Genomic DNA, 13,246 nt, shown 5'->3' on the forward strand with positions numbered 1-13,246 from the left:
ATACAAGTATGCAAGCTGACTTTGCTGAGGCAAACTCTGACCTAACCCTGTGACCCTGAAGTTTGACCTAATGTTAAAAAAAAAAAAAAGTCAACTACTTGGCTGACCGTCAGCTCCTCCAACAATTTTGGTGAAAATCTAAGAAAAACGGTTTGAGTTAACTTGTTTACATATAGAAACAGACAGAGAGACAAAATGAAAGACCTACAGACAAAAATGTTATTACAACCGCTTTCGCTTCGCAAATGCGCATGTAATAATGGCTGCTGAGGAAAAGGTGCATTGAAGCCTCCGATGGCCTATGAGAAAAAGGTCCGATAACACAAACATAAAACACAACACGACCACCACCACCAACGACGACGACAGCAACAACAACACTAACAACAACGACAACAGCAGCAGGCGGAGAGACAGTGGGTTGTGACAATGGTAGGGCTGCAGTTCCGTAAAAGGCCACAATCTCTTTAATGCCCCTCTACTGAATTGCACACTCCAAATAGCTCCTGGTGAGGCTCGTCGGCTTTTGAGGCATAGGGGTTGGGGGTTTAATATGTCTGAGTGGGTGAAGTGGTTGTGTGTGTGTGTGTGTGTGTGTGTGTGTGTGTGTGTGTGTGTGTGTGTGTGTGTGTGTGTGTGAGAGAGAGAGAGAGAGAGAGAGAGAGAGAGAGAATGTAAAGGGCAGCGAGGTCACCTTTGTTGAGAGAAGAATGCATTACGAGGGAACGCCGGAATTTCTCGAATGGTGACCATCTCGCTGAAAACAGATGTCAAAAGAGATAAAATTAAACAAGGACTGATTTTGTTTTCATGAGATTTTTTTATATTCTTTTTTATTATTCCTTGTTGTTGTATTTCTGGTCATTTTCTCCCTCAAACTCTCTCTCTCTCTCTCTCTCTCTCTCTCTCTCTCTCTCTCTCTCTCTCATTATTTCACATTCGTCTCTATTCTCCCTGATTTTACACTTTTCATCATTCTCATCATTTTCCTCATTTCTCACTAATTCTTAACCTTTTGCCTCCCGAGACGTATTATTATATTATTTGTTTTTGTTCCTGCTGTTAGCAGACGATTTTCCTCAACTATAGGTAAATAAATGGCTGTATCTAACCCCTCTTGTCACCAAAATCTATGTTAAGCTGAATAAAATCGTCGTGTCAAAAAAGGGCAAAATAAAATGTCTGTAGTGAAGAGGTTGTCATCTCTTTCCTGTCCACCTGTGAGTTCTGATTCCCTCTTCTTTCCTTCAGTTTGCCTCTCCCTCACGTTTTCCATCTTCTGTTCCCTTCCTCTTCCTTACTAATAGTCTCTCCCTTCTGCTTCCTCCTTCAAACCCCTCGGTGAATCCCAAATCCATCCTTCACCACTCCTTCATTCTATTTATTACCTTCATAGTTCTCGTCCACTGTACTCAGTTTTCCATCCCACTGCATGACTTCTCTTTATGGTGTTGTTTAATCTCTCTCTCTCTCTCTCTCTCTCTCTCTCTCTCCTCTCTCTCTCTCTCTCTCTCTCTCTCTCTCTCTCTCTCTCTCTCTCACACACACACACACACACACACACACACACACACACACACCATTAGTTCACCTACAGTTTATTCCCTTTTCCTCCTTCCTCTTTGTTCTCTCTTCTCCATCATCTTCCCGTTTACTAGGCTCCCCAGTTCTCCATTCATCACTCCTTCCATTGTCACTCTCAGTTTCCTCCATCCTTCAATTCTTCTAATATTCATTTCTTTATTCTTTCCTTTCTTTACACCTTTAATTGACTACAGCCTTTCTTCAGCCTCCCCCTTCTTCTGTCTTTCTCTCCCCCGAAATCCCGCTTCTCCTCTCCCTTTCTCCATCCTCATTCCTCTCTCCCTCTTCCACAGTTCGCAGTTTCATTTCTCCCTCATTTTCTTCCTCATCCTTCATTATTTCTTCCCTTCCTACCTTCCCCACCATCAGCTTTCCACTTTCACTTTCTGACACTCAGTCCCTTATTTCTCATCTTCACTTCAAACTCCATCCTCTCATTGCATTCCTCTCTTTCTTTCCTCACCCTTCAAACTCCATCCTCTCATTTCAATCCCCTCTTTCTTTCTTAACCCCTAATTATTTCTTTCTCCTCCTGCCTCCTTCCCTTTAGCCTTTGGTCCTCCCCCACTTCTTTCCCCTTGGCTCCCATCCCCTTACTCCTCTCCCTCATTTCAACCCCCCCCCCTCCTGTTTCCTCACAATTTCCCCTTTTGTCTCTCTCATCTATACTTGTATTTGTTTCCTTTCCTTCCCTTCCTTCAACCCTGAATTGAAGGAAACTGTCTTCCGTTTCCTTCCCATTATCACCCTCAGTCCTCTTTTCCTTTCCTCCTCATCACTTCTACCTTCGCTTCTCCAAACACTGCCCCCATTCTCCCTCCCCAGTTCTCACCCTCAATTCTCTATTTCTCCTCTCTTCTCCCTCCTCCATCCCAGCCCTCCCTCACCCTCCCTTTCGCTGAACAAAAGCTGAAAAATAGAGACCCAGTCTGACCCCCATCACAAATTCAAACTTTTTTTACTATGGGGCAGAACGCACTCCTCACAGTCACCACTGGCCTCGGATCCCCATAACAAACTGTCGTAAAAAATAAATAAAAGAAGCAGATAAAATAAAAATAAATAAATAAATAAATAAATCTGTTATGATCCATGTACTTCACCCCAAGTCAAAAATGTAATCATCTGATATTTTAGAAGCTCTCACAGACACTCTTGGATCCGGGTTCCCATAAGGGAAAGACGTCGGGGGGAAAGAATGTCTGATGTCATAAGTGTACTGTCCATCTTGGGTAAAAAAAAAAAAAAGTAATTACTTGCTGTTTAATTCTTCCATTCCGATGGCCTACTTTTTAATCTTGTCATTGTCAGACAACTTTATACAAATTAGGCTTCGAGCTAGGAGGGTAAGATACAGCCTCAACCTGAAAGGCAGAAACTGCAAGCAAATGCGTTGACTTATTCTTAAGTTCTTTGTACCTGTAGTTCATATTAATTGAACAAATCACAGAACAAACAGGCTAGAGGGCCCATTCGAATCGAACCTGCTTCATACTGTAACTTGGGTGTCTGTGCTTACGTCAGGTGGCTTTGTCCTCGTCGTTTGGTGGCTGCTTACCCGTCTTTTTACGGTCTGGGGGTTCTAAAATTATTTGAAAGGTCTTCATCGAAAATCAAAGAAAGAAATCCCAAGATATCTGGGCTAGGTACATATATAGTAATTTTCAGACTAATCAGCCCGGATATACAAGCGTGAGGCCGTGGAAAAGCGTTGGTAAGGAGAATGAGGGGGCGCGCACTAATACCAACACCAAGAAGAGAGGGGGAAAATATCCTTCAGGAAATGTGGTTAACCCTTTAACTAAGAACCTCTCTATGTTAAAGCAGTGGTATCAAGAATGAAATAAAGAATACGCCACCAGACTGAAGGTTACAATCTGACTATCACATTGAACTCTTAAAGTCATCCAGATCATCATCTCATATCTTTACATCAAATTCGCCAGAAACTAATGATGTACTGATGAGTTACCCCTATAAATGTAATCACAGAGACGAATCACAAATTCATAAAAATCTATTCAGAAAACGCTGTGTGAAGCACTTGGTCAAACATGCGTTCAAATTTGTTCAATCTCTAAATCAATATCTTTATGAGCAAAAAAAAAAAAAAAAAAAAAAAGCACACACCCAAATACGCACTGAAAGTTTAAGTAAATCCACGTACAGCACATGAACTGGCTACTTGTATCTTCCCGATGACGGCGGGCGCTCAGCACCCGTAAAACAACTTATTCTCTCAACCGTTCCGTCCAGCTCTCCACTGCAAGAGTTAATCGTTACTCCCAGTCCTTCATGTGCGGAACAAGCCAATTCTGGAACTGTTCTGTCTGTATTTCCTTGTGCCTATAACCTCCAGCTAATTTATTTGAAGCAGTGTGTTTAGGCTTCTCGAATGGAAAGGATCTTGATTTTTGGTTCTGTTTGGTTTAAAATTTCCTAGAAAGAGCAACTTTTTGCAGGTTTCAAACCTGACTTTTTTTTTTTTTTTTGCATAAAAAAAAAAAAACAAGAACTTAGGGAATTTACAAACTCTTCATTTCCGTCCTCTCCAGTTACATTTCTATAACGAATGAAATATGTAACTAATATCCTTATTCCCTCTACCTCAGAGAAGGATTGCACCTGTCAAAAAGCCACTGATGAAAAGCACCCTTAACAGAAATGACATATACAGATTACCTTCAACTGAAAATATTATGATTAAACCTTAAAAAAAGATTACTTCCTAGAAAAAAAAAAAAAAACGATCGTAAAAAACCAGTAATACTCCTGATACACAACATTTCCGACAGAGTTCACCTGACTGGAGCTTTACCATACCCAATAGCCGGCATCAGGATGCACCCCTATAACACGCACCACAGCACACCACTCGCAGCTACCACCCACCCTCAACAGGTACACTTATCACATCGAACAATAACGCACCACATCACATCCCCCGCTGTCGAATACTATCAGTTGGTAAAACACACACACACACACACACACACACACACACACACACACACACACACACACACACACACACACACACACACCGACAACAAGCACCACAGCAGAATCACCCACTATCACAACTCAACAGGTACACTCATAACAGTGGAATGAAAAAGAGCACTCAAAGAGCGCATATCTCCGACAACGCCAACAGAATATATGGTTTATGACTGCAGACGGATCTAACTCACTCTCAGAATCTAATCAACTCTTCCTTGACCCACTGGCTACCTTTCCACCAGATCTCTGAAATCCGATTCAACCTTTTTGAGATATCTTGAACACACACAAGCAGACAGACGCGAGTGAATACAGAGCCTCCGTCTAACATCGGTGGCAGAGGTAACAACGAACCAGAGACATATTCTCATGATCGGAATAATTCTAGTATTCTAATCCAGCTAAAGCCAGACAGTTACATTCAGACGCGTGAGTTCAGGAGCCTGAGAGTGTTAATACATTCACTAATAACCCTCTCATGGTCGAGACAACAATAATATTGTATGCAGCTCATGCCTGAAGCTTATATTCAGCCAAGAGTGAATCAAAGAAGCCGGGGAATGCTAAAGCAAGCCGGGCAGAAAAGGTTTCAACATACTTTCAAACAGGAACAACGAAAAATTCCCAAACAACGAAACATTCAGGGAAATTATAATGGGACAAAAAAACAACAAAGAACCAAAATTATGCGAACACAGTCTCAGGAAAAACATCCCCAAACTATCTAGCTATTTATCGCCAGACACCTTATTCCCGAAAGGGGTGACCACAAACTAGTCGTCTCCATGTCATCGTATCCTCTGCCATCAGAGTGCTTTCTATCCAACTCACTTTCCCTCTCCATTCCGTCTCTCCATCTCATTCTGTCTCTTCCCTTATCCTTCCCCCTACAACTCACTCACATATACGTTCCTAGTCAGTCTCTCAAACTCAGTCCTCTCCACATGACAAAATACCGATTCAAATTAGAGCAAGCCAGACAAGAAATTTATTCGAGAACAACAAATCAAGATCATGCAAATCACGGCCAGGCATAGAAAAAAAAAAAAAATGAAATCACATTAAGAAAGGCATCTAAATATGACGAACCAAATTATTGCAAATCACAACCAGCCAGGAAAATAATAAAAACAGGTAAAATGCCCGTGAAAATGCATCCCACTAGAGCTCCATCCGTAAGCAGCATACCGTACCTTCAAAGATAAAAACCAACTTGCAGAAAATTCCAAAGCAAATTCGACTAGAAGACAACATATGTAAGAGAGAGAGAGAGAGAGAGAGAGAGAGAGAGAGAGAGAGAGAGAGAGAGAGAAATTATATATTAAAAAAAAAAAAAAAAAAGGCAAGCAAAGGAGCGAACCCAAAAGGATATTCGACAAAAACGCAGTCTATTAAAACAATCAGTATCAAATGGCAGTGCCTTTTTGATTAAATGCACCCTATCAAAGCCCACCTAACAGACAGTATCCTAAAAACCAACTAAATTACAGCAAACACCAGAGCATACCGGGCTAAAACGCACCCTAACAAACCACACCCCACCCAGATCCGTACGTAATGGAATAAAATGAGAGAGAGAGAGAGAGAGAGAGAGAGAGAGAGAGAGAGAGAGAGAGAGAGAGAGAGAGACAGCACCCACTGCACAGCCTGGCCTCCACAAGCCAGAATTAATGTACAAAAACAATGCCTGAAAAAATACACTTTGACATACAGACAGCGAGGGTAAAAAATATTACAGAGAAGAACACACTGGAAAACTATGAAGGAAAAAAGTGCATTTACGAGTGCAGTGGAATAGTCAGTGGGTAAAGCAAAAAAAAAAAGGTAAATGGTGGAAAACACTGGATACATGCACCAGCTGGGAAAAAAAAAAAAAAAATGTACTTACTAATCTGTGAAGCACCCACGCTTACTGAAAATGAAAGAAAACAAATGCATCAGAGTTTGTTGAATGAAAAAACATTCACGAAAATGCATAAAGATCAGACAGCAAAGGAAAACAGCGAATCTATACATTTTACAAACAGTTTTACGTTAACTGATATCCTTTATGCTGAAAGAATATTATAAGCTATGTTCAGTGACGCCTTACTTCGTCAGTGAAAACTGTATTTCGATAAAATTAAGTCCCCATTCACACCTTTAATATGCTAGGCAATTTATACATCCTGTAGTCATTGTTAAGCATTTTTCACACCATTACAATAAAATATTAAATCAAAGTTCAGACGTTGTCCTCTACGTATCATAGTAGTACCTTGCTTTACTCTGTAGGGAGCAGTACAGCACTTCCTTAATATATTCAACCTAACGTCAAACGATTTCATTCAGCTGTGGGGGATCTACCACACAAAAATAATATATTGGCTCACTTAACTGCAGTCATCTACGGGCTTATCCACACTGTTTACATCCTTGACTATGAGAGAATATTTGAAAAGCGAATGTGAATAAAACTGCCCGGTGGTAGAACGAACAAGGATATATGATGCAGTGATACCAAAGGGGTAAATGTGGGGTGTTAATCGGTCAGCTCAGTGTACGGTATGTATCCAACGTAAACCCTTCCTTCTGACAGACGGCTCTACTAGTTCGAGCGATTCTTGCTAATCCATAGAAAAATCGTTTGGTGGCAGTAAGAACTAAATGAAATGGCCGTCATCGTACTACCCTTTCACTACGGCGACTTATAAAATTTCCTGTTACCTCTAGAGTCTAGACGATTTTATTCAGCGCAGGGGAGACATTTACATTGCAGGGAGTTAATACTGTATGACCTTAATTTACCTCCTGCAACGCTAGTGATCCTTCCTGGGTTGGATAAAAAAAAACGTCTGGTAGTAGCCTGATAAAAAATGAAAAATATGTGCTGGTACCGAAAGGGATAATGGATAAGTGAGGTGGATGCAGCAGTGTGGGGCCTTGCTAAGCCAGTAATAATACATGAGTTCCCGCTGTGTCCCGAGAATAACAAGTAGTGCACAGAAAAAGAGAGTGTCATTACGATTGAAAACATTCCTATGTCCATAACTTTAGAAAGTATACTGAAGATAAAAGTAATTTTGTACGATTACTGAAGAAAAAAATATTGCAGTACTTCAAAGGAAAAAAACTATATAAACTAATCCTGTAGGATTATATGAAAATTACTGTTCTTCTGCCACTCAAAACCTTCAGTAGGAAAAAAAAAAAACATCTGTCGCTGAAAAAGTGTTTTATATTGACTGAACTTCGATCACTGTCAAAAAGCACATATAAATAAATTTTGCACAATTCCCAGAAGAAAAAAAAATATTTCTATAGACTACTGCTACTAGTTGGGAAAAATATAGACCAATTTCGTAGAATGATCAAAGAAAAAAATATTATTATGCCTCGTATCAGTCAAAAGCTGTAGGTACTTTTTTTTTTTTCATGATTACTACACAAAAAGTACTGGTAGATTTCTGTCGCCATTAAAAAGAACTACAAACGAATCACCGTAAATTTCGTAAGCATAAAAAAAAAAAAAAACTGGTCTACATGTACCACGTATAACCCCATGACGGCAGCTACACATTTTGGGATAATTACCTGGGTTATGAATTATTTGCGAGTTCAGCTTACATGTACTGCATAAAGAAATATATGGTTATTCTTTTGTGCTTTGCATTATGAAACATCACGAGACACTGTGAAGTACTTTATTATACACTCTACTGCAGTAACCATAAAACATTCCCTCTCTCTCTCTATCTCTCTCTGACGAATTCATTATGCACTGGAAAGACTTTTTCTGCTAGAGGTGTTTGATACATACTTCAGTAGTTTCTTTACTCCAAGGGAAGCGGGAGGAAGTCTACTAAACTAAATAAAATTATCTGACGTCTTCAGGCTGAAGGAGTTAACGTTCAATAATAAGCCTAGATATTAGTCTGAACTTCTAGGCACTCAGAAATACCAGCCACCATGAAGCATGATTCAATTTCAGCTTAACCCCCTCATTACGAGAAGTCTTTCCAAGGCTGAAAAATATCGTCTGGAAGTAACACGAATAATATAAGCGGTCATCGTCCCCAGGGTGTTGATGGAGACAGTTTGAGGGGGTGTGTCACACTAAACAAAATCGCCTGGCAGTAGCAAAAACAAAATAAACCCGGGAGTAATTGCTCTGATGGTGTATGATGGATGCTTGTTTGGCTGAAGGTAAACCACCAGAAAAAAACAATAAACATACTCCTTGACATCATTAAATTAAGGATCAAAATCGTGCAGTTTCTGGCATATGGAGAACAAATGACAATTAAAAAAAAAAATAAAAGCAAACACTGCAAAACGATAAAGAAGACAACGAAGAGCAAAATAATGAGGAACATCAGGAGACACACACGAAAAACCTAACAAAAGTAGATATTGCTAAAATACAATACACTAAAATAAATACTCCGAATAATAACGAACTAGCTAATACGAATAATACTAATATAGAACGAATATGGAGAGAAGTAACGAACGAAAAATTGGAATGCCGAAGAGCCTTGATATAGCACATCATGAAAAAGCGACACGCGAACTATGTAACGAAGAAACAGAAAACAAAGAGTCTGATAAAATAAATAATGGATGATGATAAAAAAACATAACGAAGGACGAACCAGGAAACATAAATACCGATGAACTTGATAACACGAGTAATGGAGAATGATAAAAAATAATAATCATATACATACAACCTCGAAATGCAAATAAGTAATGCAATATTCGACAAATAATAAAGAATAATAAATAGTGAAAATAAACATAAGTTGGCATGGCATAGCCTGAGCAAATTAATACACAAAGAATGAAAAAATAAACAGAGATAAAATACTGTTTACAAACAAAATCTATAGTCTATTGATGTACACACACACACACACACACACACACACACACACACACACACACACACACACACACACACACACGATTACGCAAGACAAGTGACACAGGTCTAATTATATACACATGAATTAATGGCGGACATGGTTCAATTAATATGATACACGACACCATCCACACAAATTATTTTCACACGCCCACGTGATTACTGTTAAAATCCACTAAATTGCTGTACGTAGGTATGACTGTTTACAAAAAAAATATATATATATCTGTAAAACTGGTGTAGGTATGTTTTAGTTTACCGTCTCATTACCAGGACAACTCTAGTGTTCTTTTCTCGCTAATGTTTGATGATATATTTTTTTTTTTTCAGCTGAATAAGTCATGGGAGACAGAGTGTTAATGATGTCACTAACAACCCTCTCATGGTCGAGACAGCTTTGGGAATGTATTTCAGTTAACGCCTGACGATATTATTCAGCTACGAGGGAAGGGGAGGATAGTCGTTTGAGTATTAATATGTTATACATCACCATCCAAGCAAATTATTTTTATAAGCTCAAATAACTGCAGTTGAAATCTTAATGCAGTAGGCGTGTACATGTATCTAGTAACACCTTCATGGTCGTGTATAGTCTACTTTTAAATTCATCAACCGCCACATAAAATTACCCAGCTGAGCGAGTAACAGGAGCCAGGGTGTTAATACTGTCGTCATTAATCTTCTCATGGTTGCAACAGTTACCTATTGCATTCTATTTACCATTAGACGATTATAATCAGGTGAGAGTATATAAAAGGTGTCTGAATGTTAATATAAAGCATTGTACATACAGAATGATACCTGAGTAAATTGTAAATTCAACAATACTCATAAATAAGTAAATCAGGCAAGGTTACCAGCATACTGACATGAACCAAATACGATAACAGTGCTAGAATTCAGAGAAACAATTGTCACTGCCTAACTCGTCCACTATACTGATACATTTTTTACTGCATTCAGGGCAGAACTAGACGATTTTATTCAACTCTACGTGTACGTCTTGCAGAATGGGGTTAATGAAGGATATATTTAACCCTTACTGTTCGGAAAGTTCCTGGCAAGCAAAATAAAATCACTCAGAGATAGCAAGAATGAAAAAGATAAAACATAATCTTATTCAAAGGCCAAAAAAACTACCAATAAATTATGATGCAAACTGAAATTCGAAGAATGAGACTTAAAATGATAAAAAGCAAAATCCCCAGACATTATTGGTACCACTGTATAGTAAGAATATATTGCAGAATGCATTCATGTACATGAACATAAATACAGGAACGTATAAGAAGAACAGCATGGTGAATAATCTTTTAATATAAAGTAATAATAAATTACACAAAAAATTACAAAAACAACTCCATAAATCACAACACAACTAAATCTCACAAAAATTAATAAGAGCCAAACCGAAGCCCTCATTATACAAAAGGAAACACACACACACACACACACACAAGTACACTAAACCCCTGATACAGAAGCCTTACTACTGTTGCATGTACAGTATATAAATAAAACACCTATTATTATTCACAACGCCCTTAATCCCGTCAATACCATCCATCCATCCATTGCCAGACGCCATGTATCCCAAACGGGGTGGTCAAGCGCTTAGAGTTAATTGTTTTACAGGGAGGGGCACTAATCCTCCACCAACCCCACTAGACACGTAGGGATGCCAACAGCATCTGGTGTTCCCAGGCGGTCACCCATCCAAGTACTAACCAGACCCAACGTTGCTTAACTTCGCTGATCGGACGGGAAGCGGTGTACTCAACGTGGCATGCCCGTCAATACGATCTGTCTTTTTCATCCCGTTAGTAATACCAAATGATTTTCTTCAGCTGAGGAGAGGCATTCCGTAGCGAAGGGATTAGATTAAAACAGAGTAACAAGAGAATGTGACGTAGATATCACTAAGGTTGCCTGGCTGAGAAGCACTGACGCGCGCGATTTTCTGTGTGTGTGTGTGTGTGTGTGTGTGTGTTCAAACTCCATTTTACTGTGTGATTTTGAAGTCTCTCCTTAGCTGGATAAGTCATCTGAAAGTAGTAACAATATATTGGTTAAAATAAGACTGAAAAATACATGAAATTCCATAGATCCAAACACTACGAACTAATATGGTGGCAGCGAGGTGATCCAGATTTAATTTCATGGCAGGTTAACTCTTTTCAGGAGAGCAGCATTGTAATTAACGCCAGTATTACAGTCAAGATTTTAGCCACACACACTGCATATTATTCACATTCGGAAAACACATATCCTCTGACGTAAGTGCAGTATTATATTATTAGTTTTATCGCGACTATAAAGCAATATTCGTTTCACAGTCACTCAAACTCATAATCATTTAGCTTGAAGTCTTTCCAGAGCTGAATAACATTGTCTGGTGGTGGCAAGAATTAAAGAAAAAGGTCGTCGTAGAGGTTAATAAAATACTGTTCCTGTCCATTTGTTCATCCTCATACTTCCCACCCACTTTCCTTGCCCCTCTTCCTTATCCCCATCTTCCTTTCGCTCTTTCCTCTCCCCATTTTCTTCCCTCTCTTCCTTTCGCTCTTTCCTCTCCCCATTTTCTTCCCTCTCTTCCTTTCTCCTCTTCCTACCCTTTCTTCCACTCCCCTCTTCCTTTCCTCTCATTCTTCCTTTCTTCCTTCACTTCCTTTCTCCTCGTTCTTCTTTTATTTACTTCCTTTCCCCTCTCCCTTTCCTTTCATCCTTTCCCCTCAACCTTCCCTCTCTTCCTTTCCCCTTCCTTGCCTCGGATCATCATTCCTCCATTCTGTAAGGCCCCACAACCCTCCAGATACACACCCGGGATAGTTAACCGGGGATTACAGTGTTACACAAACCTTGCACAGGTACAGAGATACAATGTTACAAAGAGCTCAAGTTACAAAGCGCTGTAATCCCTCTGGCATTGAGGATTTTTTTATCGCTTCTTGCTCAGTGATTTATACCACATATTTCACTTTTAAATCCTCTTGTATGTTACCGACGCATGCTTCGTCGATATTATAAAGGTGCAAATAACGTACTAGAAAATTTCAATCCTTACAGCTCCGATAACAACTCATTAAAACTTCCTACATCCCTATGGGAAGTTTTATTTCTTGTAAATATTATTATTAGTCTTACTTGTTTAAAAACTGCGATATTTCAAAGGCTATTTGGCCTAGAGCCTTCAAACTTGGTCAACTTGGTCGGACTGCTGTCCGCATCTTTAGGCCAAATACTGTGGCAATCCGTCAACCAAATCTCCGATTATCCGGAACACAGAAACTTTAGTCAGCCCCGCTATCTCAAGAACCGCTTAAGCTAGGAAGCTGAAATTTCACTACAATATAGCCTTATGGCGGAGGCAGCACTGAAGGGGGTATCGTACGGTTTTAATCGGTTATTTATTCTCTGAGATCGCATGGGGAAAAAAATTAAGACTTCCGGATATTTTGGATGTCCCCTGATTTTCCACGAGAAAATTAAGATAGAGCCTCCAAACTTGATGGACTTATAGACTGTGATGACCTAAGGTGACATGCACAAGATCAGTGCCCTTAACCTCAATGTCCCTGTATAGTTTGGCTCCTAATAGGCAAAAGTGTGGTAAGTTTTTCTCTATGAAAATTGTCCTTGGACAATTTTTACTGTGTTCTAGTTCATTTCATTCAAGTTAACGCTAGACGAGTTTACCAGCCACTAGGAAACGAGCGAGGTCTAAGTATGAAAGAACGAAAATATCCGCCATAT

The 13,246-nt window shown here is 39.4% G+C and overlaps 1 non-coding gene across 1 annotated transcript; it reads right to left on the minus strand.

Moving 5' to 3' along the window:
* Window positions 1-11,172: 11,172 nt before the first annotated feature.
* On the minus strand, window positions 11,173-11,291 carry LOC145414327 (5S ribosomal RNA). The gene has a single exon (XR_013899866.1). It is a non-coding gene; the product is annotated as a 5S ribosomal RNA (ribosomal RNA).
* Window positions 11,292-13,246: the final 1,955 nt, after the last annotated feature.

The sequence above is a fragment of the Coenobita brevimanus genome, chromosome 98 (assembly GCF_032717465.1).
Source record: "Coenobita brevimanus isolate Jiangsu-jjx chromosome 98, ASM3271746v2, whole genome shotgun sequence".
Taxonomy (NCBI): domain Eukaryota; kingdom Metazoa; phylum Arthropoda; class Malacostraca; order Decapoda; family Coenobitidae; genus Coenobita; species Coenobita brevimanus.